General features: G+C 38.7%; 1 long non-coding RNA gene across 1 annotated transcript in view; it reads left to right on the plus strand.

Annotated features, from left to right (window-relative positions):
• The window catches only part of LOC131988076 (uncharacterized), a 60,952-nt gene that overhangs the window by 6,547 nt on the left and 29,822 nt on the right, over window positions 1–24,583 (plus strand). The gene's annotated exons all lie outside the window — the stretch shown is intronic.

The raw sequence follows: 24,583 nt of genomic DNA on the forward strand, positions 1-24,583 counted from the left end.
ATGCAGTGTGGGATAAACCAAAGAGAAGACGTAAAGAAGGATGTTGATGAGGCTCATTAGCATGCAAGCATTTGTTCTCACAGTCTTGATGTGCACAACGACATGCATGCAAGCACCCAGTTGACCTTCTCTTTGACTCTTTAATCAAAATGTACACCTTTATTTCACCAGGATATTCTCATTTAGACAGTGGTGGAAGAAGTATTCACATCCCTTACTTAAGTCACAGTACGAGTACCACACTGTGAAAATTACTCCACTATAAGTAAAAGTCCTGCATTCAAAATTAACTGACGTAAAAGTTCAAAAGTATCAACATCAAAATGTACTTAAAGCAACTGAAGTAAAAGTACTCTATACGCAGAATTGTTAAATATATTCTAAGTATATTATTAAATTATTTGTATTGATGCATTTATATAAGCAGCATCTTAATGTCTTCATGATAGGGCTCATTTTAACTACTTATAAGCCTTAATTATAAAAAACAAACACCTAATCACTTTAAATTTACCATGATTTTCATGTAAACAGTAACTAAAGCTGTCAGCTGAAAGTAGTGGAGCAAAATGTACAATATTTACCTTAAAATGTAGTGAAGTAGAAGTATAAAGTTACATAAAATGGAAATACTCAAGTAAAGTACAAGCACTTCAAAATTGTACTTAAGTACAGTACTTGAGTAAATGTACTTAGTTACATTCCACCACTGCATTTAGATTAAAAATATTTTTTTAAATGGAATCCTCGCCAAGACAGCAGGGGAAAAGTTTAAACAAACATGAAACATTTTGCATAAAGGAAACAAATAACTTAGACAAACAGCAAATTACATCAAAAATGATTCAGCAGTGGACAAGTGCATTCAGTGATCAAATACACTAAAACACCTAAAACAGTGTAGGTTCAATGAATACATAATATTATAATGATAAAATTGTAATGTTTACTCGTGACTGGAGGTTGCGGCTACTAAAACTAATAGTTTTAGAAGTCAATAAAGAGCACAAGTAAAGAGTTCATGTAATATAGCAGCACACATTGCTTTTCATACATTTGTTTGTCCAGTCAGAGCAGTCACAGAAAACTAAAGCAGCTGAAAAATGCTGCAGCAGCAAGCTGATTACACAAAATAATATTTCAGTATACAATATCTACATGTGTGTAGCGCATAGAACTGACCAAAATATGCATCCTTAATTTGTAGTATTGTGTATCACTTTTTAACTTTCTTTATTTTTATTATCATTAACTTCTAAATATTCACAGTAAAAGGAACAAAAGCTATTATTTTCATGTAGCAGTTATAATGAAGGCAGTTTTGATAATGTGTCACGTGGTTTCAGTTGTTTCCTGTTGTCTGCTGGATCATTATGGAGGTTTTTGTATGAGAGCGTCAGTGTCTTTATTACTGTGTATACTTGCTGCACCAAAATATTCTCCGCTGTCTTCAGGGTGCTTCAGGTTCAGGATGTGAAGATAAGCTGTTTTCTCCCCATCTCCACTCACGTTAAAGCGGCTTACAAACAATGGCTCAACGTTACGAGTTTTATAATACATGTAGGCAATCAGCTTTAGGGAAGTGTCTCCTGCTGAGCGCTGATACCAGAGGATGGTGTCATAGCTTGGGATTTGATGTGTGAGGCTCAGTTTGACTTCACCATTTGGTTTCCAGAACAGTTCAGTGGGAGTCTGAACTACTTGTTTTTCTTTACTGAGGAAAACTCCTGTAAGAGAGAGATCAAGATGCCAATAAGTCATTCTGCAGGTGGAGTTGATTACACAGTTACATTTATTAGAAACAACATTAAAGTATTTGTGACCATTAAGATGTTTCACCTCGATTCCTCCTTGACCTCGACAAACCTGTTGAGAGTTTATTTTAAAGAACTTCCTGAATGTGCAATACCTTTAATCCAGAAAATAGAGATGATGGAAATGATCAGATGAGATGGCATCTTGTTGAATGTAAAAAACCAACTGGGTTCTCAGCAAAGGTTTGTGCATCAGAAGGAGGGACAGGAAGTGATGTAGAGAAGTCTGTTTGTAGCAATAAAACTTGTTAAATTGAAAAAAAAAAATATTTGAACAGGTTTTTTTTTTTTTTTGGGGGGGGTGTAAGGGAAATTTTCTCTGCACAGAAATGCTGCCTGTTGACTTTAAGCTCAAAATATGACGAGTGGCATTTCTCTTTCATTCTTAGAGTTTTTAGCTGCACAGTGTCTGCATGGTACTTTTGTCCTACAAATTTGTCTATATAGTGGGGCGGATTAGCTCAATATTTTACAACAATCGTTCACTTTGTGATAAAAGCATGAAATTTGGTAGATGTGTTGGTGAATATGTTTCAAACAAATCTGGATATTGGGCCACCTCAAAAGCGCCCCCTAGTGGCGATGGCAGGCATTTGTTATACAAATAAATCAATGATGAATAAAAACTGCCCTTTTAATAATACCAACTGGTGATGAATTGTATATTGTTGGAAAGCCTGATTAGTCACCTTTACAACGAGGTACAGCTTGTAAGGATCGTGCATTCATGGAATGAGCAACGGGGCTAAACGTGTGGGTAGCACCCCCCAAAAATGTGCATCCCCTGTGTAGTGGGGTCGATTAGCTGAACAATCGTTCATTTTGTGATAAAAGCATCAAATTTGGTACACTCATTGCTGAATACATGTTTAATGAATCTGGATATTGGGCCATCGCAAAAAAAATTCTGATGGCTGTGGCGGTCATTTTTAAAAATGGCCATTTAAAAGCGCCCATTTTTAAAAATGGCCGCCGGTGGTTACTGGCGAGGAATGCTTTGCCTACCCTACAGCTGCTGTTTCATGTTTTCAGCACCACAAATATAATTTAGAGACATGTTAAAGTGACAAAAACTTTATTACAGTCTAATAGAAAAGAACATTAACTTTGTATAACATTTTATTAGGTCTTGATATTCCCATTCACAGGCTACGGCCTCCTCTTTGGCTTGTATTCTTCTGTTGCTCCTTAAAAAGAAAAAATAATTTTCAATATTGTATGAACTGCAACAATAAAAACAAAACACATTTAGACAGAGAAAAAAATCATACATTTTAAAAATTCTACTAGGGTTACTTGTAGCAGGTTTCTGGCAAAATCCTTGTACTGAGGTGTGTGACTTAGTCAGGCGGCTTAGCCAAATAAAGGGGACACGCCGGACAAGAGCACCACATTTTTTCCACATACTCTCTATCATTATAGGTTTCAATTTTTAGTAGGAGCCACTTCATCAAGATTGCGGTGATGGCAGCCATATAAAGTCTATGAGAAATGCTATATCTTCCAAGCCACTTAGAAGGTCAGTCTAAGTGTCAAAATATACATTTTCTGGGTCCAGGAATCATTTAAAGCTATTGAGAATATCACTAGATGATTATTTGATCAAATAGATATGTTCATTTTCACTCAGACTGGGCAACTCGCTTCAAGTGCTGCAGCAGGGAATCCTGAGTTGAAACTGTTTGGAATCAATGTTCACGGGAGAGTGTGGATTAGCTGCCATGTACACTGCTCAAAAAAATCAAGGGTACGCTTTCATCTCATGTCAGATCTTGATCAAGAAATTATTTACAGTGAGTCATCCAGTGATATTCTCAATAGCTTTAGGAGACATTACATATAGTGTGTGTGTGTGTGTGTGTGTGTGTGTGTGTGTGCAGAGAGGGATGTCCACATTCCACAGGACATAATTTAACAGTGTCTTATTAAGCTTTCACACCCAACAGCCACTGATACATGTTCCAAGCTAACTAGCTAGCTTAAGTACCTTGCTATCTTGCTAATTTACTTTTCCGCCAAGGCCCATGATGATTGTTTTTCTCTTTAGCCTTTATGATGTTCATAGCATATTTTATTCATAATTATAACAGGTGAAATAAAATATTTAGACATACCTTGATGGACAGTCCACTGCACTGCTTGTCCCAGGAAGCAAATGCTAGCTAGCTCATTTGCTAGCTAGCTCGATGGCTAGCCCGATTGTGGTGAGGCAGGAAAAATAACTGAAAGAGTGTCTAACTGGATTTTTGTTAATTTAATATGTGTATTTACATTTTTTAATTTACGTTTGTATATTTAGTTTAAATTTTTTAAATATGTTAAGAAATAATTTAAATATTTTTTGTAATTTTAATGAAGAAAATGACTGCTATGGCCACTAGGGGGCGAATTTGCGATGGCCTAATATACAGATTTGTTTGAAACATATCCACCAACACATCCACCAAATTGTGTGCTTCTATCACAAAATAAACAATTCTTGTGATTTATTGAGCTAATCCGCCCCACAGGGGATACACATTTTTGGGGGGTGCTACCCACACGTTTAGCCCCGTTGCTCATTCCATGAATGCACGATCCTTACAAGCTGTACCTCGTTATAAAGGTGACTAATCAGGCTTTCCAACAATATACAATTCATCACCAGTTGGTATTATTAAAAGGGCAGTTTTTATTCATCATTGATTTATTTGTATAACAATTGCCTGCCACGGCCGCTAGGGGGCGCTTTTGAGGTGGCCCAATATCCAGATTTGTTTGAAACATATTCACCAACACATCTACCAAATTTCATGCTTTTATCACAAAGTGAACGATTGTTCAGCTAATCCGCCCCACTAATAAGAGAGATATTGTCGAATGTATTTCCCCTCAAGTTCCCAGACATTTAAAAATTGCACATTGGAGTAAATTTACTTTTTGACCCAGTTTCAGTTAGGAGAGGAAAAAGAGTTTTTTGTCTAGAGCAGTTGAGTGTTTGATTTCCTGTGGTTTACTAGCAACACAGAAATATGTTGCTGTGTGTTCAAAGTGTTTTTACATTAACTATTTAAAGTGAACCATGTTTTGGTTTGTCTCTCCCAAATTCTCAGTTAATTTGAAATGTTTTCTAAACGGCTCTTCAACACTGTTGTTTTTGAAGTGTAGATATCCATATGCAACATGTTATAGAGCTGTGACTACTGGTACCACAGTATCACTCTGTAGTCAGTTATGTGTATACAAACAAACTGCACAACAGCATCAGCCTTTCTGATGTCAGCTGAGGGAGACTGATAGCCCCAAAGCCCCATGGCTCTTCCATTATGACCTCTTTGTAGTGCTAATATCCAATGAATTTTGAAGCTGTGTCTCAAAGTGACCGCTGATACCAGAGCATCAACCTGTAGTCAGTTTATCATGGCTGCAGGAAATCTGCACTCCGCCTCCAGCTTTTGTGATGAGATCAGGGGGAGATTGACAGACATCAAGACCCAGACATACATCTGGAAGAAAGCAGATTAATTTAAAATGAAACCATTCCAACAATCACAAAAGCTTACTGTATTGTCTACAAGTATACTGTATACGAGTTACCAAACCTGCTAGGCAACAGAAAAATAGAAATAAGATCATTTTTACTTCCTCTGTATAAAGGTGTTACTCAAAAGTCTGTCCTGCCAATCTGTTGTCAGTTTTAGGGATTTAAGTTGTTGATTTTGGCATAAGATAACAGTAGCTCCCATGACTGTGGCTACAAAAGGAAGGTGTTTAAATAGCACTCTTCCTTGATACTGGCTGGCAAACACGATGGCATCAAATCAAGAACAGGTGGCCGGGAGGGGCCTGTTCAAGTTCTAATTCAAGGCCTTAAACATTGATAAAGGTTAGAGTAGTTTTTGTATGAAGTAGAAAGAAACAACAGTCACTGTGCTAAGCTGGCTGCACAGTAGTAAACTGCACTGTGCTTGAATCCAGATTTTGCGAGTATAAGAGAACCATTCTTTGCTGTATCTCCCCCCATATCTCCAGACATATTAAAATCATCTTTATATTTGTCTTCCATTTTGACATCTTTATAATATAAATATCCAATGAGTTTCATAGCTGTGTCTCCAGATGACTGCTGGTACCAGAGCATTAACCTGTAGTCCGTTTTATCATGGCTGCAGAAAATCTGCACTTTGTCTCCAGGATTTGTGATGACATCAGAGTGAGACTGGCGGACATCGAGACCCAGACAAACACCTAGGCAGAGAAAAGAGAGATTTACATTTTAAATGATAGTAAATCAAATAAATAAAAAAATTGACTATCAAAGTTATTACCTGACAGGCAGCAGAAAGCTAGAAGGCTGATCATTTTGTCAACATATGTATTTATTAGTCTATAGATAAAGATTTGTGTGACAGTTTTATGGATGTCAATTTCTGATCACAAGAACTGTCACTTTGTGCGATGAGAATGAAATACTGGCTCAACTGAGATGACTGAGGTTAAAAGAGGACATCAAAGTAAAGGCACCTCACTGGGAGGAGTTTCTCCCATTGAGTAAAGAATCATCTTTAATATTTCTGTGACTTTTGATTCTCCATTAACTGTATTCTTATCTACACATCGCAAGGTAAAATAGGTTTGATAAACAACTACAAATGAGGGATGTTATTTGCACCTATGTGTTTAACAGATTGTAGTTAATACTTAGACAGCAGGGATGCAAAGTGACAGGCTAAACAAGCTCTATTTTGATAATTTTTTAAATGTACTAGCGACTTATTTACATGTAACGCTCAAAATTCCCTTTGTGTATCAATTTGCTTTCATTGATCATTAAAAAATGGTTAATGTGCCACCCAGTGATTCTCATGAAGCCAGTCTAAGCTGTGTCTGTGGAGATTATAAGGACATACTTTATTAAACTAAATATATTTCACTTTTATATGAATGAACAATATAACCAAAATGAGGTACAATTCATTGTTTGTGTTAAAATAATATTTTCTATATTTTTAAACACATTTGTGATTCACAATTTCATTACTGTAATGCGTCCAGATAAAAATGTCATGGTTTTCTCACACTTATATACAATATATATATTTAATAAGCTTTATAAAAATAAATATACATTTGTTTGAAATGTATAATTTAACAGAATATAATCAAACAATGTTTTTTGACAATGTATAAAGAACAAAATTTGAATGAAAATTGATGAGAAAAAATGGTTATATGTTACAGTAATGGTAGAATTGTTCGCATTAAAAATGTGTATATTTTAAAAAAATACATTTTGGTGATACCAGCTACCCTTGAGCACATTAAAGCGCTTGCCAAGTGCTTGTTTTTTTATTTATTTAAGAATGTTACGGTAATGAATTTACCTCACAGTGTCTCTAAAAATGTCAGAAAATACCTTAAAATTCTTTAAAAAGATTATAAATTCATATTAAACAGTGACTTTAGATTGTATAGGTTATAAAGGGTCAAAGAAAATATGTATTCAATGCTCTTGGATTATTGCTATGAGCTGCACCATGTTCATGAGAATCACCCGCAAGATGACTGTCGCTGCCCTATAGGATAAATTAAGTATAGTATTTCACAAGCATTGATACCGCCCACAGCTGCCATGCTGTATTTAGATAAAATAGTGATGAATATGCATCTCTGCGACTCCTGGTGGCAGAAATAGTTTCTGCTGTGAGTGCTTTCTCAGTTAGTCGATCTAATTATATGTTTATTTTCGTGGTTGTATAAATTCTGCGTAAATAAATTGTCCAATTAAATTAGACTGAGGTAGAAGCAGAGTCATATAACTTTTTTTTGATGTGATTGCATCAAAAGCAAAATACAACCACAAAAGCAGGTGCTTGGCAGCTTGTCTTATTCAAAACCACCGATGATAAAGTTAGAGTTGGGAGTTTTTGTATAGTTCAGAGGGGATTTTTCTCAATGTGCTTTGCTAGCTGCACAGAAATAAACTGCGCCCTGCTTAAATCCAACAACTTGGATGATTAGAGAGGCGTTTTTCACTGTATTTACACTCAAATCTCCAGTCATATTGAAGTGGTCTTCATATGGCTTTTCCTTTGTGGCATCCTTGTAGTTCAAATATCCAATGAGTTTCATAGCTGTGTCTCCAGGTGACCGCTGGTACCAGAGCATCATTCTGTAGTCAGTTTTATCATGGCTGCAGGAGATCTCCACTTTGTCTCCAGGTTTTGTGATGACATCAGAGGGAGACTGACGGACATCAAGACCAAGACAAACACCTAGACAAAAAAATAAAATAAAGACCATATGTACATTGTGATAGATAATACATTTAAAATGAAGACGTTTTCACATCCATAGGAGCTATCTGTATTTGAAGTTATTACCTGACAGACAAAAGAAAAAGAGAAAATGTATCATTTTGACTCTCAGATCAACCTGACTGTCACTGTGAGAGATGCAGGTTCAACTGATAGGGTGTCTCTACTGAAGTCATAAAAGGGAAGTGATGATGAAACAGCATCACTGTACACTGACTGACATATTGAAATCAAGAACAGCTGGTAGGGAGGGGTCTGTTGTTCAGGCTCTCATTCAAAACCATAGATTCTGATAAAAGTTGGTTCAGAGTTTTTGTATAACGGAGAGGAGAATTGCTGTCAATGTGCATAGCTGGCTGCACAGTAGTACACTCCACTGTGCTCAGGTGCCTTCAGTTTATCTATAAACAGAGAGCCGTTCTTTGCTTTGTCTCCACTCATGTCTCCAATGATAGTAAAATGTTCTTCGTAAGAGCCCTCTCGTTCTATGCTGTTGTAATACACATGTCCAATGCGCTTCAGCGCTCGGTCTCCAGGGGATTTTTGGTACCAGTACATGAGTGTGTAGTCAGTCTTTTCATGGCTGCAGACCAGCTGGACTTTGTCTCCAGGTCTTCCGAGAAGTTCTGAAGGACTTTGGTTGATTTTAACACCCAGACAAACACCTAGAAAGAGAGAAAATTAATGAACTGTGCACAAACTATTGATAAAGCAATTAATACTATTTTTGCTTAACGATAAGTGATTACCGATGATCCAAGATAAAAAGAATAATGTTGTCATGTTGACCTCTTGTCTGAATGAACACAGAACACTGACTGGCTCGAGAAACTTGACTAAACAGTAGTTCACTATACACTCTTTTATTAATGCCCTCCTCCTTAAACCAGCTGCTTTAAATGTCATACTGATGAATGTGATGAACTAAAGAGTATTTCTGGAGCTCCAGCTCCACCTTCTGGAAAGATATAAAAGCCAACATTTGATTTAATACTCCCCAAATGTATTGGCAAACAGTTTTTGTTCAGCTGCTCATACCTTTCACATCACTGTGTTTGCTGACGGCACAATAATAAACAGCGCTGTCTTCAAGCTGCAAGTCTTTCACAGTAAGAGCCCCGCTCTCTACATTTTCTTTGATGGTTGGATATTTGGTTTGATTGAACCCCCCATAGTCTGGCTGTCCACGGAACACTGTGTAGACCACGAGGGTCATGGCCTCCCCTGGACGCTGTCTGAACCAGTACATCTGGCTATGACCAGCATCTTTGTTGTGGCTGCAGTTCATCTCTGCAGATTTTGATGCATATTGCCAACTGATTTCAGGGTATTGGGTCACATCCTGGCAGTGACCTGTGTGGAGAAAATACAAAATTAAAAAAAAAAATACTATTTTTTTTAATTAACAGGGTGTAAAGTTGTAATATTATAACTATTTAGTCGACATTTTCATGCTATAGATTTTCTTTTTAAAATGAAAAATGAAATAAAAGATAAAAAAATAGCATCATACTACACAGATTGACACATTGAAAAAGTTCAAATATTTTAAATCCACTGTTACTGAAAGCTTGTCAGCCCTGTAATAAGAATTTTTGGCTGCATGTGTGGGTCTCCATCAGCTTGTTTCCATGTTAGTAAATACACAAGATAACGGAAAAAAAACATGGACTGTATAGGATAAAACTAACACTTATCCCTGTACCTTGAAGCCAGAGAGAAAAGACTACAAATGTGATGAGAACTTGAGTCATCATAGTGATCCTGTTAACATGAGATGCAGCCACAGCAGACATGAGTGTCTGAGGCTTTTTATAATGTGAGGTGGGAGGTTAAAGACATTGTGACACAGAAAGGACCTCCCATTATAGCCTAATCTCTGATCCTAATCAGAAAAAAACCCAACACGGTTAATGGCTTACTGCAGGTGTAAGGGGCTGTGAACTGTAATACATTGACAACATTTGAGTGTGATGAGGAGGTTTTTGTACAGAGGAGCAGTGATATGTAGCACTGTGTACCAAGCAGCACAGAAGTACACTGCACTGCTGTTCAGCTTGAGTCCTTCAATTATTAATGTGCAGTTTTTGCCTTTATTAGCATTCCCTTTCATCTTAACACCCATTCCAGGCTCTGGGCTTCCACTGGCTAGTACCATGTATCCAAGGAACTGCAGTTCTTTATTCTTTAGTTGCTTGTACCAAAGGATTCGGTCGTAGCTCTCAATACTGTGTGAACATGTGATTTCGGCTGTTTCTTCAGGTTTGTTGTAAATGTCAGCTGGAGTCTGATGGACTTGGTCACTGAGAGAGGAACCTGTAGAATACATGTAACAAAATACAACATGAGCATAAATGCTGATGAATTAAATGAACTGAATAACAAAAAAATGTTAATAAAAAAATCCACCAACTTAGCTGAAATATTAGAAAATCTATAAAAAGAAAGGAAAAGTCAAAATTTGAAATAATTTTTAATGACATTACCTAAAACCAGAATTGTGTTAAAAGTGAAGCTTAGGATTATAATGATCATCTTGCTTTCTCTGAGTGTATGCTTAGAATATCATAGTCATGTTGCCAACCTCCTCTTTGTGTTCATCCTTCTATCAGCAGATCAACATTAAGTCATTATTAAGTGGGTGGTGTCATAAGTCACCCTCCTCCTCTTAACATAATCATCATGTTGACTACCCCTACACCCAGATACACTGCCACTTAATGAGAGGAAGTAAGACAGGTGGGAGGAGCTGCTGTACAGAGATAAGAGAGTGTGTGAGTAGGAGGTTTTTGTACAGAGGAGCAGTGCTATGTAGCACTGTGTAAACTAGCAGCACAGAAGTACACTGCACTGCTGTTCAGCTTGAGTCCTTCAATTATTAGTGTGCTGTTTTTGCCTTTATCTGCATTCCCTGTTATCTTTACACCCAGTTCAGGCTCTGGATTATCAAAGGTTGACCTCATGTATCCAAGGAACTGCAGTTCTTTATTCTTTAGTTGCTTGTACCAAAGGATTTGGTCGTAGCTCTCAATACTGTGTGAACATGTGATTTCGGCTGTTTCTTCAGGTTTGTTGTAAATGTCAGCTGGAGTCTGATGGACTTGGTCACTGAGAGAGGAACCTGTAGAATACATGTAACAAAATACAACATGAGCATAAACACTGATGAATTAAATGAACTGAATAACAAAACATGTTAATACAATATCCACCAACTTAGCTGAAATATCAGAACATCTATAAAAAGAAAGGAAAAGTCAAAATTTGAAATAATATTTAATGACATTACCTAAAACCAGGATTGTGTTAAAAGTGAAGCTTAGGATTATAATGATCATCTTGCTTTCTCTCAGTGTATGTCTAGAATATCATATTCTTGTTGCCAACCTCCTCTTTGTGTTCATCCTTCTATCAGCAGATCAACATTAAGCCATTATTAAGTGGGTGGTATCATAGGTCACCCTCCTCCTCTTAACATAATCATCATGTTGACTACCCCTACACCCAGATACACTGCCACTTAATGAGAGGAAGTAAGACAGGTGGGAGGAGCTGCTGTACAGAGATAAGAGAGTAAGTGAGCAGGAGTTTTTGGTAAAGAGGAGCAGTGCTATGTAGCACTGTGTAACCAGTAGAAGTAGAAGTAGAACAGAAGTACACTGCACTGCTGTTCAGGCTGAGTCCTTGAATCACTAATGTGCAGTTGTTGCCTTTACCTGCATTCCCTTTTATCTTAACACCCAGTTTAGGCTCTGGGCTTCCAAAGGCTATATACATGCGTCCCAGGTACTGCAGTTCTTTATTCTTTAGTTGCTTGTACCAAATGATTCGTTCGTTGTTCTCAATACTGTGTGAACATGTGATTTCGGCTGTTTCTTCAGGTTTTTTGTAAATGTCAGCTGGAGTCTGATGGACTTGGTCACTGAGAGAGGAACCTGTTGAATACATTTAACAAAATACAACATGAGCATAAACACTGATTAATTAAATGAACTGAATAACAAAAGATGTTAATAAATAAAAAATCCAACAACTCAGCTGATATATCAGCAGTGGCTGCAAACAAGAAAATCTATAAACATAAAAGAAAAGTCAAACTTTGAAATATTAATGACATTACCTGAAACCAGAATTGTTTTCAAAGTAATGCTTAGGATTAAGATGATCATCTTGTTTTCTCTGAGTGTATGGTTAGAAGATCATGTTGCCAACCTCCTTTTTGTGTTCACCCTCCTATTAGCAAATCAACATAAAGTCATTAGGTGGGTGGTGTCATAGGTCACCCTCCTCCTCTTAACATAATCATCATGTTGACTACCCCTACACCCAGTTACACTGCCACTTAATGAGAGGAAGTAAGACAGGTGGTAGGAGCTCTTGTACAGAGATAAGAGAGTGTGTGAGGAGGAGGTTTTTGTACAGAGGAGCAGTGATATGTAGCACTGTGTAAACTAGCAGCACAGAAGTACACTGCACTGCTGTTCAGGCTGAGCCCTTCAATTATTAATGTGCTGTTTTTGCCTTGATCTGCATTCCCTGTTATCTTTACACCCAGTTCAGGCTCTGGATTATCAAAGGTTGACATCATGTATCCAAGGAACTGCAGTTCTTTATTCTTTAGTTGCTTGTACCAAAGGATTCGGTTGTAGCCCTCAATACTATGTGAACATGTGATTTCGGCTGTTTCTTCAGGTTTGTTGTAAATGTCAGCTGGAGTCTGATGGACTTGGTCACTGAGAGAGGAACCTGTTGAAAAAATGAGACAAAATACAACATGAGCATAAACACGGATGTATTAAATGAACTGAATAACAAAAGATGTTAATAAAAAATCCACCAACTCAGCTGAAATATCAGCAGTGGCTGTAAAAAAGAAAATCTATAAACACAAAGAAAAGTTAAAATTTGAAATGATATTTAATGGCATTACCTGAAACCAGAATTGTTTTAAAAGTAATGCTTAGGATTAAGATGATCATCTTGTTTTCTGAGTGTATGGTTAGAAGATCGTAGTCTTGTTGCCAACCTCCTTTTTGTGTTCACCCTCAGACCAGCAGATCAACATGAAGTCATGATTAGATGGGTGGTGTCATAGGTCACCCTCCTCCTCTTAACATAATCATCATGTTGACTACCTCTACACCCAGATACACTGCCACTTAATGAGAGGAAGTAAGGCAGGTGGTAGGAGCTGTTCTACAGAGATAAGAGAGTGTGTGAGGAGGAGGTTTTTGTACAGAGGAGCAGTGCTATGTAGCACTGTGTAAACTAGCAGCACAGAAGTACACTGCACTGCTGTTCAGGCTAAGCCCTTCAATTATTAATGTGCAATTTTGGCCCTTATTTGCACGTCCTTCTATCTTCACGTCCACTCCATTCACTGGGTCCCCAAGGGTTGCTAGCATGAATCCTAGGACCTGCAGTTGTCTGTTCGACTCTTTGTACCATAATATTTGGTTGTAGGTGTCAATACTGTGTGAACAGGTGATTTTAGCTGTTTCTCCTGGTATGTTGTAAATGTCAGCTGGAGTCTGGAAGACTTGGTCACTGGGAGAAGAACCTGTGGGAAATAAGCAGTAGAAAATGCAGAACAGTCATTTAGTGTGAGTCCTCATAAAAGTAAAAACAGGAGTTTTAGATAACTTTTTGTCATATTACCTGATACCAGAATAATGTTAAGGGCTATGCAGAAGAATACAAACATATTGTTGTGTTTAATCGCCAAATTTAAGAGCATCATCGTTATTGGTCCTGTGGTTTGCAGTTCAACTGGATATTCAAGTCGATTGCTGTGTTAATAAAAGCTTCTCCCCTTGTTCATCAGCCTCATAATGTGTGGTACCAACAGTCCAGAGCAGAGCAGCAGAGAGTTTATCAGACCAGTTGTGATCATTATTGTGCTCTGAATAAAATGAATAAAGACCAGAGTCCCTGTCAGTCTGTGTGATGTGACAACAGAGACATGATGAGTAACAGCTGGGAGTGTCTCTGTGTTATGTGATGTTCAGTGATGATACTTGAGGTCCCCCTACAGTACAGCAGATAAATAGACTCACTAACAGATGTACCAACAGTGCATTGTGGTTTTTGTGCAGCTACTGAATGTGTCTGTATCACTGTGTTCACTCACAGCACAGAAATACAAGCCTTTATCTTCTGGCAGCAGATTCTTCACTGTGAATGATCCACTGTAAGCGTTAGGCTTGTCAGCTGAAAACTTCTCTTCGCTGAAATCTCCAAAATCTTTGATGGTGGTTGTTGTAAGCACTATCCTTTTCATATTTTCTCCTGGCCGCTGTCTGTACCAGTACATCTGGTAGTAGGTGACACCCTTTGTGTGGTTGCAGCGCATTGTGGCATCGTCACCATGCTTTTCCCAAAGTATGTCCGTCTGGGTGACATCACTCGCACCCATAAGACCTGTGTGCAAAACAATCAAGGAATAGTTAAACTTTTAAGCAGACCACTTTGAAACCATTGCCACCACCAGCTGCCATTTCTAAATGAATGGATAAACACTGTAAAGCTATGAATTCACCTTTAATCCAAAAGAGAGATATTAAAAAGCTGACGAGTCCATGTTTGACAATGTCCATGTTCTGGAAGTCAGACTCTCATATCTAGTTGTCAGTGTAGTTACAGAGATATGAAGAGTTACAGGTGGGAGTGTCTCTGCGGTGAGTGACGTTCTCTGATCCTGATAACTGCTGTATCAAAACCCACATGGTGAAACAAAAAATAACTGGGACTATTTGTGGTCCTTGAGGTCCCCCTGCAGTACATGGCATCATAACGGTTATGATAACAGTGTACTGGGGTTTTTGTTCAGCTTTCCCATGTGTCTGTATCACTGTGTTGACTCACAGCACAGAAATACATCCCTTCATCTTCTGGCTGCAGATTCTTCACTGTGAATGTCCCAGTCTCAACGTCAGGCTTGGTGGCTGAATATCTGTCTTGGCCAAAATCTCCAAAATCATGTTTGTTGTTGGTTGTTGTTGTGTACACAATTTGTTTCATAGTTTCTCCTGGCCGCTGTCTGTACCAGTACATCTGGAAGTAGTCAGCACCCTTTGTGTGGTTGCATTTTCACCCTTGTCTTTCCACAGTATGGAGGGTTGGTTGACACCACTTCCATCGATTCGACCTGTGTGATATGGTATACTCTGACAATCACTCCCAAAATGACAGTCTGATGGAATGAGAGCAAAATCTTAAAAAAAAATCAAGAGTAATATTTTGTTTTTATTGTAACTTACCTGTCCACAGCAAAACGACTGAAACACGAATATAGTTAAAAGTCAGGCAATGCAGTAAGATGGTCATTTTGTGTTCTCTAAATTTTTAGCTAAAACAGCAGTACTGTAGGTCAAAATAAGATAACCGATTGGTTGTTGCAGTGAATGTAACAGTTTTATTTAGTATTTCCAACCCCCTCTTTGAATAAACCCTCCCAACCTCTAACTAGGTGGGAGGTGTCATTGTGCTAACAAACATTTGAACACCACTGACTCAGTATAAAGATTTGATTAATGATATTCTGAGGAAGGAACACAGGTGGCTGCAGGCTGTGATATGGCGATGAGGAGGTTTTTGTACGGAGGAGCAGTGATATGTAGCACTGTGTAACTAGCAGCACAGAAGTACACTGCACTGCTGTTCAACTTGAGTCCTTCAATTATTAATGTGCAGTTCTGGTCTTTGTTTGCATTCCCTTCTATCTTCACACCCAGTCCAGACTCTGGGTTTCCATCAGTGGTTCTAAACAGGTGTCCCAGAAACTGCAGTTGTCTGTCCTTCATTTGTTTGTACCAGAGGATAGTATCATAGTTCTGGATACTGTGTGAACAGGCGATTTTGACCGTTTCTCCTTGGTTGTTGTACATATCAGCTGGAGTCTGGAATACTTGGTCACTGGGAGAGGAACCTGTGGAAAATAAGCAGTAGAAAATGCAGAACAAGTGTGCGTGTGAGTCCTCATAAAAGTAAAAACATGAGTTTTAGATAACTTTTTGTCATGTTACCTGAAACCAGAATGATGTTAAGGGCTATGCAGAAGACAACAAACATATTCTTGAGTTTAATCGCCAAATTTAAGATCATCATTGTTATTGGTCCTGTGGTTTGCAGTTCAACTGAATATTCAAGTCGATTGCTGTGTTAATAAAAGCTTCTCCTCTTGTTCATCAGCCTCATAATGTGCAGTACCAACAGTCCAGAGCAGAGCAGCAGAGAGTTTATCAGACCAGCTGTGATCATTATTGTGCTCTGAGTAAAATGAATAAAGACCAGAGTCCCTGTCAGTCTGTGTGATGTGACAACAGAGACATGATGAGTAACAGCTGGGAGTGTCTCTGTGTTATGTGATGTTCAGTGATGATACTTGAGGTCCCCCTACAGTACAGCAGATAACTAGACTCACTAACAGTGCCAACAGTGTACTGGGGTTTTTGTGCAGCTACTGAATGTGTCTGTATCACTGTGTTCACTCACAGCACAGAAATACAAGCCTTTATCGTCTGGCTGCAGATTCTTCACTGTGAATGATCCACTTTCAGCGTTAGGCTTGTCGGCTGAAAACTTCTCTTTGCTGAAATCTCCAAAATCATGATTTGTGTTTGCTGTTGTTGTAAACACTATTTGTTTCATATTTTCTCCTGGCCGCTGTCTGTACCAGTACATCTGGTAGTACTGACCACCCTTTGTGTGACTGCATCTTATTGTGGCATCGTCACCCTGTTTTTCCCAAAGTATGTCCTGCTGGGTGACATCACTCGCACCCATAAGACCTGTGTGTAAAACAATCAAAGAAATAGTTTAACTTTTAAGCAGACCACTTCAAAACCATTGCCACCACCAGCTGCCATTTCTAAATGAATGGATAAACAGTGTTAAGCTATGAATTCACCTTTAATCCAGAAGAGAAATATTAAAAAGCTGACGAGTCCATGTTTGACAATGTCCATGTTCTGGAAGTCAGACTCTCATATATGGTTGTCAGTGTAGTTACAGAGATATGAAGAGTTGCAGGTGGGAGTGTCTCTGCGGTGAGTGACGTTCTCTGATCCTGATAACTGCTGTATCAAAACCCACATGGTGAAACAAAACATAACTTGGACTATTTGTGGTCCTTGAGGCCCCCCTGCAGTACATGGCATCATAACGGTTATGATAACAGTGTACTGGGGTTTTTGTTCAGCTTTCCCATGTGTCTGTATCACTGTGTTTACTCACAGCACAGAAATACATCCCTTCATCTTCTGGCTGCAGATTCTTCACTGTGAATGTCCCAGTCTCAACGTCAGGCTTGGTGGCTGAATATTTCTCTTTGCTGAAATCTCCAAAATCATGATCTTTGTTGGTTGTTGTTGTGTACACAACTTGTTTCATAGTTTTTCCTGGCCGCTGTCTGTACCAGTACATCTGGAGGTAGTTAGCATCTTTTGTGTGGCTGCATTTCATGGTTGCATTTTCACCTTTGTCTTTCCACAGTATGGAGGGCTGGTTGACATCACTTCCATCGATTAGACCTGTGTGTGACATGGTATTATCTGACAATCACTTCCAGTATGAGTCTGTTCGAATGAGAGCACAATCTTGATATATATACCTTTTCCACTTAACTAAAATCAGGAATCCTATTTTGTTTTTATTTTAACTTACCTGTCGTCCACAGCAAAAAGATGGACAACCTGAAGAAACCTCTTTTATTAAATATGACATCCATGTTCTGCTGGACACCAACTGCCATGGCCTCATTTAGTTACAGAGAGATGAGGAGTTTCAGGTGGGAGTGTGTTCAGTGATGTCATCATGTGAGCTGCTCTGTATAAATCACACTGCCATTCAACGTGTAGTATAAATACTGGAGGTTAGTGGTCGACTGTTGTGGGTTTTTTAGTTGCTGATGCAGATATTTAGAGAGAGGGGTGACTGATGGCTGATATATGATGCCAATATGATGATGATGTTCTGTTTTTTACATCTGGTAAATACAGCAATTTGATAATAATCACAAATAAGTCACACAATTGCTGAACTTGCATACCATTTATTTTCAGCATTGCCTTTGTCTGCGTCAGTAGATATGCACTTTGTCTGCAGTGCACTTTCTTTAAAAAAATGTATCAACTAAATAAATGTCACAGGTAATCATAAAAAACTTTTTTGAAGCAAACATTTTTGTACACTGCACTGCTATTCAAGCTAAGTCCATCAATCCTTAATGTGCTGTTTTGGTCTTTATCTGCACTTCCTTCCATCTTTACAGCCAGTCCAGGCTCTGGGTTTCCACTGGTTTTATTCATGTATCCTAGAAAAAATAGCTGTTTTTATTCTTTAATTGCTTGTACCCGAGAACTCGATTATAGTTCTGAATACTGTGTGAACAGGTGATTTTTGCAGTTTCTTCAGGTTTGTTGTTAAAGTACCTGGAGTCTGGTGGACTTGGTTACTGCGGGAGGAACCTGTTGAAACATCAGACAAAATACAACATGAGTACGATCATTGAGGAATGGCCAAAAAAACAAAACATAAAACAGAATAATTTAAAATGTAAAATAATGCAAAAACACAGCTAAATTACAAGCAGCATATGAAACTGGATGTACCCAACTAAATCCAAACATAGTTTGGTAAGATAACTTCAAACAATTGTGAGTACATTACCTAAAACCTGAATATAGTTAAAAGTAATGCAAAGCAATAAGGTGGTCATTTTGTGTTTGGCAAAAAAAAACAGTACTGCAGGTCAAAATTAGATCACCAATTGGTTGTTGCAGTCAATAAAGCAGTTTTATTGAGTATTTCCAACCTGCTCTTTGGGTGGTGTCATTGTGCTAAGTAACATTTACAAACCACTGGCAGAGTTTAAAGATTTGAGTAATGATATTCTGAGGAAGGAACACAGGTGGCTGCAGGCTGTGATATGGCAATGAGGAGGTTTTTGTACGGAGGAGCAGTGATATGTAGCACTGTGTAAACTAGCAGCACAGAAGTACACTGCACTGCTGTTCTGTCTGAGGCCTTCAATTATTAATGTGCAGTTCTGGTCTTTGTTTGGATTCCCTTCTATCTTCACATCCAGGCCAGACTCTGGGTTTCCATCAGCGGTTCCATACTTGTATCCCAGAAACTGCATTTTTCTGTCCTTCATTTGTTTGTACCAGAGAATATTATTATAGCTCGGGATACTGTGTGAACAGGTGATTTTGGCTGTTTCTCCTTGGTCGTTGTACATATCAGCTGGAGTCTGGAATACTTGGTCACTGGGAGAGGAACCTGTGGAAAATAAGCAGTAGAAAATGCAAATCAATCATTTAGTGTGAATTCTCATAAAAGTAAAAACAGGAGTTTTACATAACTTTTTGTCATGTTACCTGAAACCAGAATGATGTTAAGGGCTATGCAGAAGACAACAAACATATTCTTGAGTTTAATCGCCAAATTTAAGAGCATCATCGTTATTGGTCCTGTGGTTTGCAGTTCAACTGGATATTCAAGTCGATTGCTGTGTTAATAAAAGCTTTTCCTCTTGTTCATCAGCTTCATAATGTGCAATACCAACAGTCCAGAGCAGAGCAGCAGAGAGTTTATCAGACCAGCTGTGATCATTATTGTGCTCTGAGTAAAATGAATAAAGACCAGAGTCCCTGTCAGTCTGTGTGATGTGACAACAGAGACATGATGAGTAACAGCTGGGAGTGTCTCTGTGTTATGTGATGTTCAGTGATGATACTTGAGGTCCCCCTACAGTACAGCAGATAAATAGACTCACTAACAGTGCCAACAGTGTACTGGGGTTTTTGTGCAGCTACTGAATGTGTCTGTATCACTGTGTTCACTCACAGCACAGAAATACAAGCCTTTATCTTCTGGCAGCAGATTCTTCACTGTGAATGATCCACTTTCAGCGTTAGGCTTGTCGGCTGAAAACTTCTCTTTGCTGAAATCTCCAAAATCATGATTTGTGTTTGCTGTTGTTGTAAACACTATTTGTTTCATATTTTCTCCTGGCCGCTGTCTGTACCAGTACATCTGGGAGTAGCCAGCACCCTTTGTGTGACTGCATCTTATTGTGGCATCGTCACCCTGTTTTTCCCAACGTATGTCCTCCTGGGTGACATCACTCGCACCCATAAGACCTGTGTGTAAAACAATCAAAGAAATAATGAAAAATTTTAAGCAGACCACTTTAAATCCATTACCACCACTGACTGTCATTCCTAAATGAATAGATAAACACTGTGAAGTTATGAATTCACCTTTAATCCAGAAGAGAGATATTAAAAAGCTGACGAGTCCATGTTTGACAATGTCCATGTTCTGGAAGTCAGACTCTCATATATGGTTGTCAGTGTAGTTACAGAGATATGAAGAGTTGCAGGTGGGAGTGTCTCTGCGGTGAGTGACGTTCTCTGATCCTGATGACTGCTGTATCAAAACCCACATGGTGAAACAAAAAATAACTGGGACTATTTGTGGTCCTTGAGGTCCCCCTGCAGTATATGGCATCATAACGGTTATGATAACAGTGTACTGGGGTTTTTGTTCAGCTTTCCCATGTGTCTGTATCACTGTGTTGACTCACAGCACAGAAATACATCCCTTCGTCTTCTGGCTGCAGATTCTTCACTGTGAATGTCCCAGTCTCAACGTCAGGCTTGGTGGCTGAATATTTCTCTTTGCGGAAATCTCCAAAATCATGATCTTTATTGGTTGTTGTTGTGTACACAATTTGTTTCATAGTTTTTCCTGGCAGCTGTCTGTACCAGTACATCTGGTTATAGTCAGCACTCTTTGTGTAGTTGCATTTCATGGTTGCATTTTCACCCTTGTCTAATGGAGGGCTGGTTGACACCACTTCCATTGATTAGACCTGTGTGTGACATGGTATTCTCTGACAATCACTCCCAAAATGACAGTCTGATCGAATGAGAGCAAAATCTTTAAAAAAAAATCAGGAGTAATGTTTTGTTTTTATTGTAACTTATCTGTCGTCCACAGCAAAAAGACTGAAACCCGAATTTAGTTTAAAGTCATGCAATGCAATAAGATGGTCATTTTTGTTCCCTAAGTTTTTGGCTAAAACAACAGTGTTGTAGGTCAAAATAAGATAACCGATTGGTTGTTGCAGTGAATGTAACAGTTTTATTGAGTATTTCCAACCCCCTCTTTGAATAAACCCTCCCAACCTCTAACTAGGTGGGAGGTGTCATTGTGCTAACAAACATTTGAACACCACTGACTCAGTATAAAGATTTGATTAATGATATTCTGAGGAAGGAACACAGGTGGCTGCAGGCTGTGATATGGCGATGAGGAGGTTTTTGTACAGAGGAGCAGTGATGTGTAGCACTGTGTAACTAGCAGCACAGAAGTACACTGCACTGCTGTTCAACTTGAGTTCTTCAATTATTAATGTGCAGTTCTGGTCTTTGTTTGCATTCCCTTCTATCTTCACACCCAGTCCAGACTCTGGGTTTCCATCAGTGGTTCTAAACAGGTGTCCCAGAAACTGCAGTTGTCTGTCCTTCATTTGTTTGTACCAGAGGATAGTATCATAGTTCTGGATACTGTGTGAACAGGCGATTTTGACCGTTTCTCCTTTGTTGTTGTACATATCAGCTGGAGTCTGGAATACTTGGTCACTGGGAGAGGAACCTGTGGAAAATAAGCAGTAGAAAATGCAGAACAAGTGTGCGTGTGAGTCCTCATAAAAGTAAAAACATGAGTTTTAGATAACTTTTTGTCATGTTACCTGAAACCAGAATGATGTTAAGGGCTATGCAGAAGTCAACAAACATATTGTTGTGTTTAATCGCCAAATTTAAGATCATCATTGTTATTGGTCCTGTGGTTTGCAGTTCAACTGAATATTCAAGTCGATTGCTGTGTTAATAAAAGCTTCTCCTCTTGTTCATCAGCCTCATAATGTGCAGTACCAACAGTCCAGAGCAGAGCAGCAGAGAGTTTATCAGACCAGCTGTGATCATTATTGTGCTCTGAGTAAAATGAATAAAGACCAGAGTCCCTGTCAGTCTGTGTGATGTGACAACAGAGACATGATGAGTAACAGCTGGGAGTGTCTCTGTGTTATGTGATGTTCAGTGATGATACTTGAGGTCCCCCTACAGTACAGCAGATAAATAGACTCACTAACAGTGCCAACAGTGTACTGGGGTTTTTGTGCAGCTACTGAATGTGTCTGTATCACTGTGTTCACTCACAGCACAGAAATACAAGCCTTTATCGTCTGGCTGCAGATTCTTCACTGTGAATGATCCACTTTCAGCGTTAGGCTTGTCGGCTGAAAACTTCTCTTTGCTGAAATCTCCAAAATCATGATTTGTGTTTCCTGTTGTTGTAAACACTATTTGTTTCATATTTTCTCCTGGCCGCTGTCTGTACCAGTACATCTGGTAGTACTGACCACCCTTTGTGTGACTGCATCTTATTGTGGCATCGTCACCCTGTTTTTCCCAAAGTATGTCCTGCTGGGTGACATCACTCGCACCCATAAGACCTGTGTGTAAAACAATCAAAGAAATAGTTTAACTTTTAAGCAGACCACTTTAAATCCATTGCCACCACCAGCTGCCATTTCTAAATGAATGGATAAACACTGTAAAGCTATGAATTCACCTTTAATCCAAAAGAGAGATATTAAAAAGCTGAAGAGTCTATGTTTGACAATGTCCATGTTCTGGAAGTCAGACTCTCATATCTGGTTGTCAGTGTAGTTACAGAGATATGAAGAGTTGCAGGTGGGAGTGTCTCTGCGGTGAGTGACGTTCTCTGATCCTGATAACTGCTGTATCAAAACCCACATGGTGAAACAAAAAATAACTGGGACTATTTGTGGTCCTTGAGGTCCCCCTGCAGTACATGGCATCATAACGGTTATGATAACAGTGTACTGGGGTTTTTGTTCAGCTTTCCCATGTGTCTGTATCACTGTGTTGACTCACAGCACAGAAATACATCCCTTCATCATCTGGCTGCAGATTCTTCACTGTGAATGTCCCAGTCTCAACGTCAGGCTTGGTGGCTGAATATTTCTCTTTGCTGAAATCTCCAAAATCATGATTTGGGATCCCGTTTCTTGTGAACACAATTTGTTTCATAGTTTCTCCTTGCCGCTGTCTGTACCAGTACATCTGGTTATAGTCAACAATCTTTGTGTGGCTGCATTTCATGGTTGCATTTTCACCCTTGTCTTTCCACAGTATGGAGGGCTGGTTGACATCACTTCCATCGATTAGACCTGTGTGTGACATGGTATTCTCTGACAATCACTTCCAAAATGAGTCTGTTCTAATGAGAGCACAATCTTGATATATAAACCTTTTTCTTTTCTTTTAAAAAAAATCAGGAATCCTTTTTTGTTTTTATTGTAACTTACCTGTCATCCACAGTGAAAAGATGGACAACCTGAGGAAGCCGCTTTTATTAAATATGATATCCATGTTCTGTTAGATACCAACTGCCACGGCTTGATATAGTTGCAGAGAGACGAGGAGCTTCAGGTGGGAGTGTGTTGAGTGATGTCATCATGTGAGCTGCTCTGTATAAATCACACTGCCATTCAGCGTGTAGTATAAATACTGGAGGTTAGTGGTCGACTGTTGTGGGTTTTTTAGTTGCTGATGCAGATATTTAGAGAGAGGGGTGACTGATGGCCGATATGAAATTGCGACATGATGATGTTGTTGTTGTTCTATAAAAATAATAATAATAATAATAACAAATAAGACAAATTGCTGAACTTACATTACATTTATTGTCGGCATTGCCTTTGTCTGCTTATCTGCACTTTGTAGTGCACAGAAATGTATCAACTCAATAAAAATCCACAGATAATAACAACAAAAACCATATCAATAAAGAGTTTTACACCTAAAAACAGCATTTATCAGCAGATAGCTTCATCTCATTGTGTCTGAGAGAGAACAAAACTTTGTAGACTTTGGCGATTATCTCAAAATGGCATTTAACTGCCTGATAATTGCCTTACAACTACTGAAAGGCACCCCTGCAGTACATCACTTCCCTTCAGATTACCTGCACTTTAGATCAGTAACACTGACAAGCCAAGGAAGCCAGATTTAAGTATAATTTCTATTTTGTGATGCACACATTTAAGTCAGAAGATGGACTATCATCCTGTACTCCATTGCTACTGTGAGACGTGAGGGAAAATTCAGTCAGATTCAGTCGGATCACTTCAGTTCACTCATTATTATTGTAGTCTGGTAAGTTTCCAAAACCAATCTTTATTCATTTGTTATAAAGAGTGTAGTGTCGGATGGGGTTAGAATTGTTTCGAAACAGTTGATAAAATCTTCAAAGGTTTAGATGGAGGCTGGCTGCAGGTGTTCAAGAGCCTGAACATGTTGTCCTTCTGCAGACGGATAAGGGGGAGTTTTTGTACTGACGTGAGGGGATTCTCCTGCACTGTGTAGACTGGCAGCA

Source organism: Centropristis striata, chromosome 16 (genome assembly GCF_030273125.1).
Source record: "Centropristis striata isolate RG_2023a ecotype Rhode Island chromosome 16, C.striata_1.0, whole genome shotgun sequence".
Lineage (NCBI taxonomy): Eukaryota > Metazoa > Chordata > Actinopteri > Perciformes > Serranidae > Centropristis > Centropristis striata.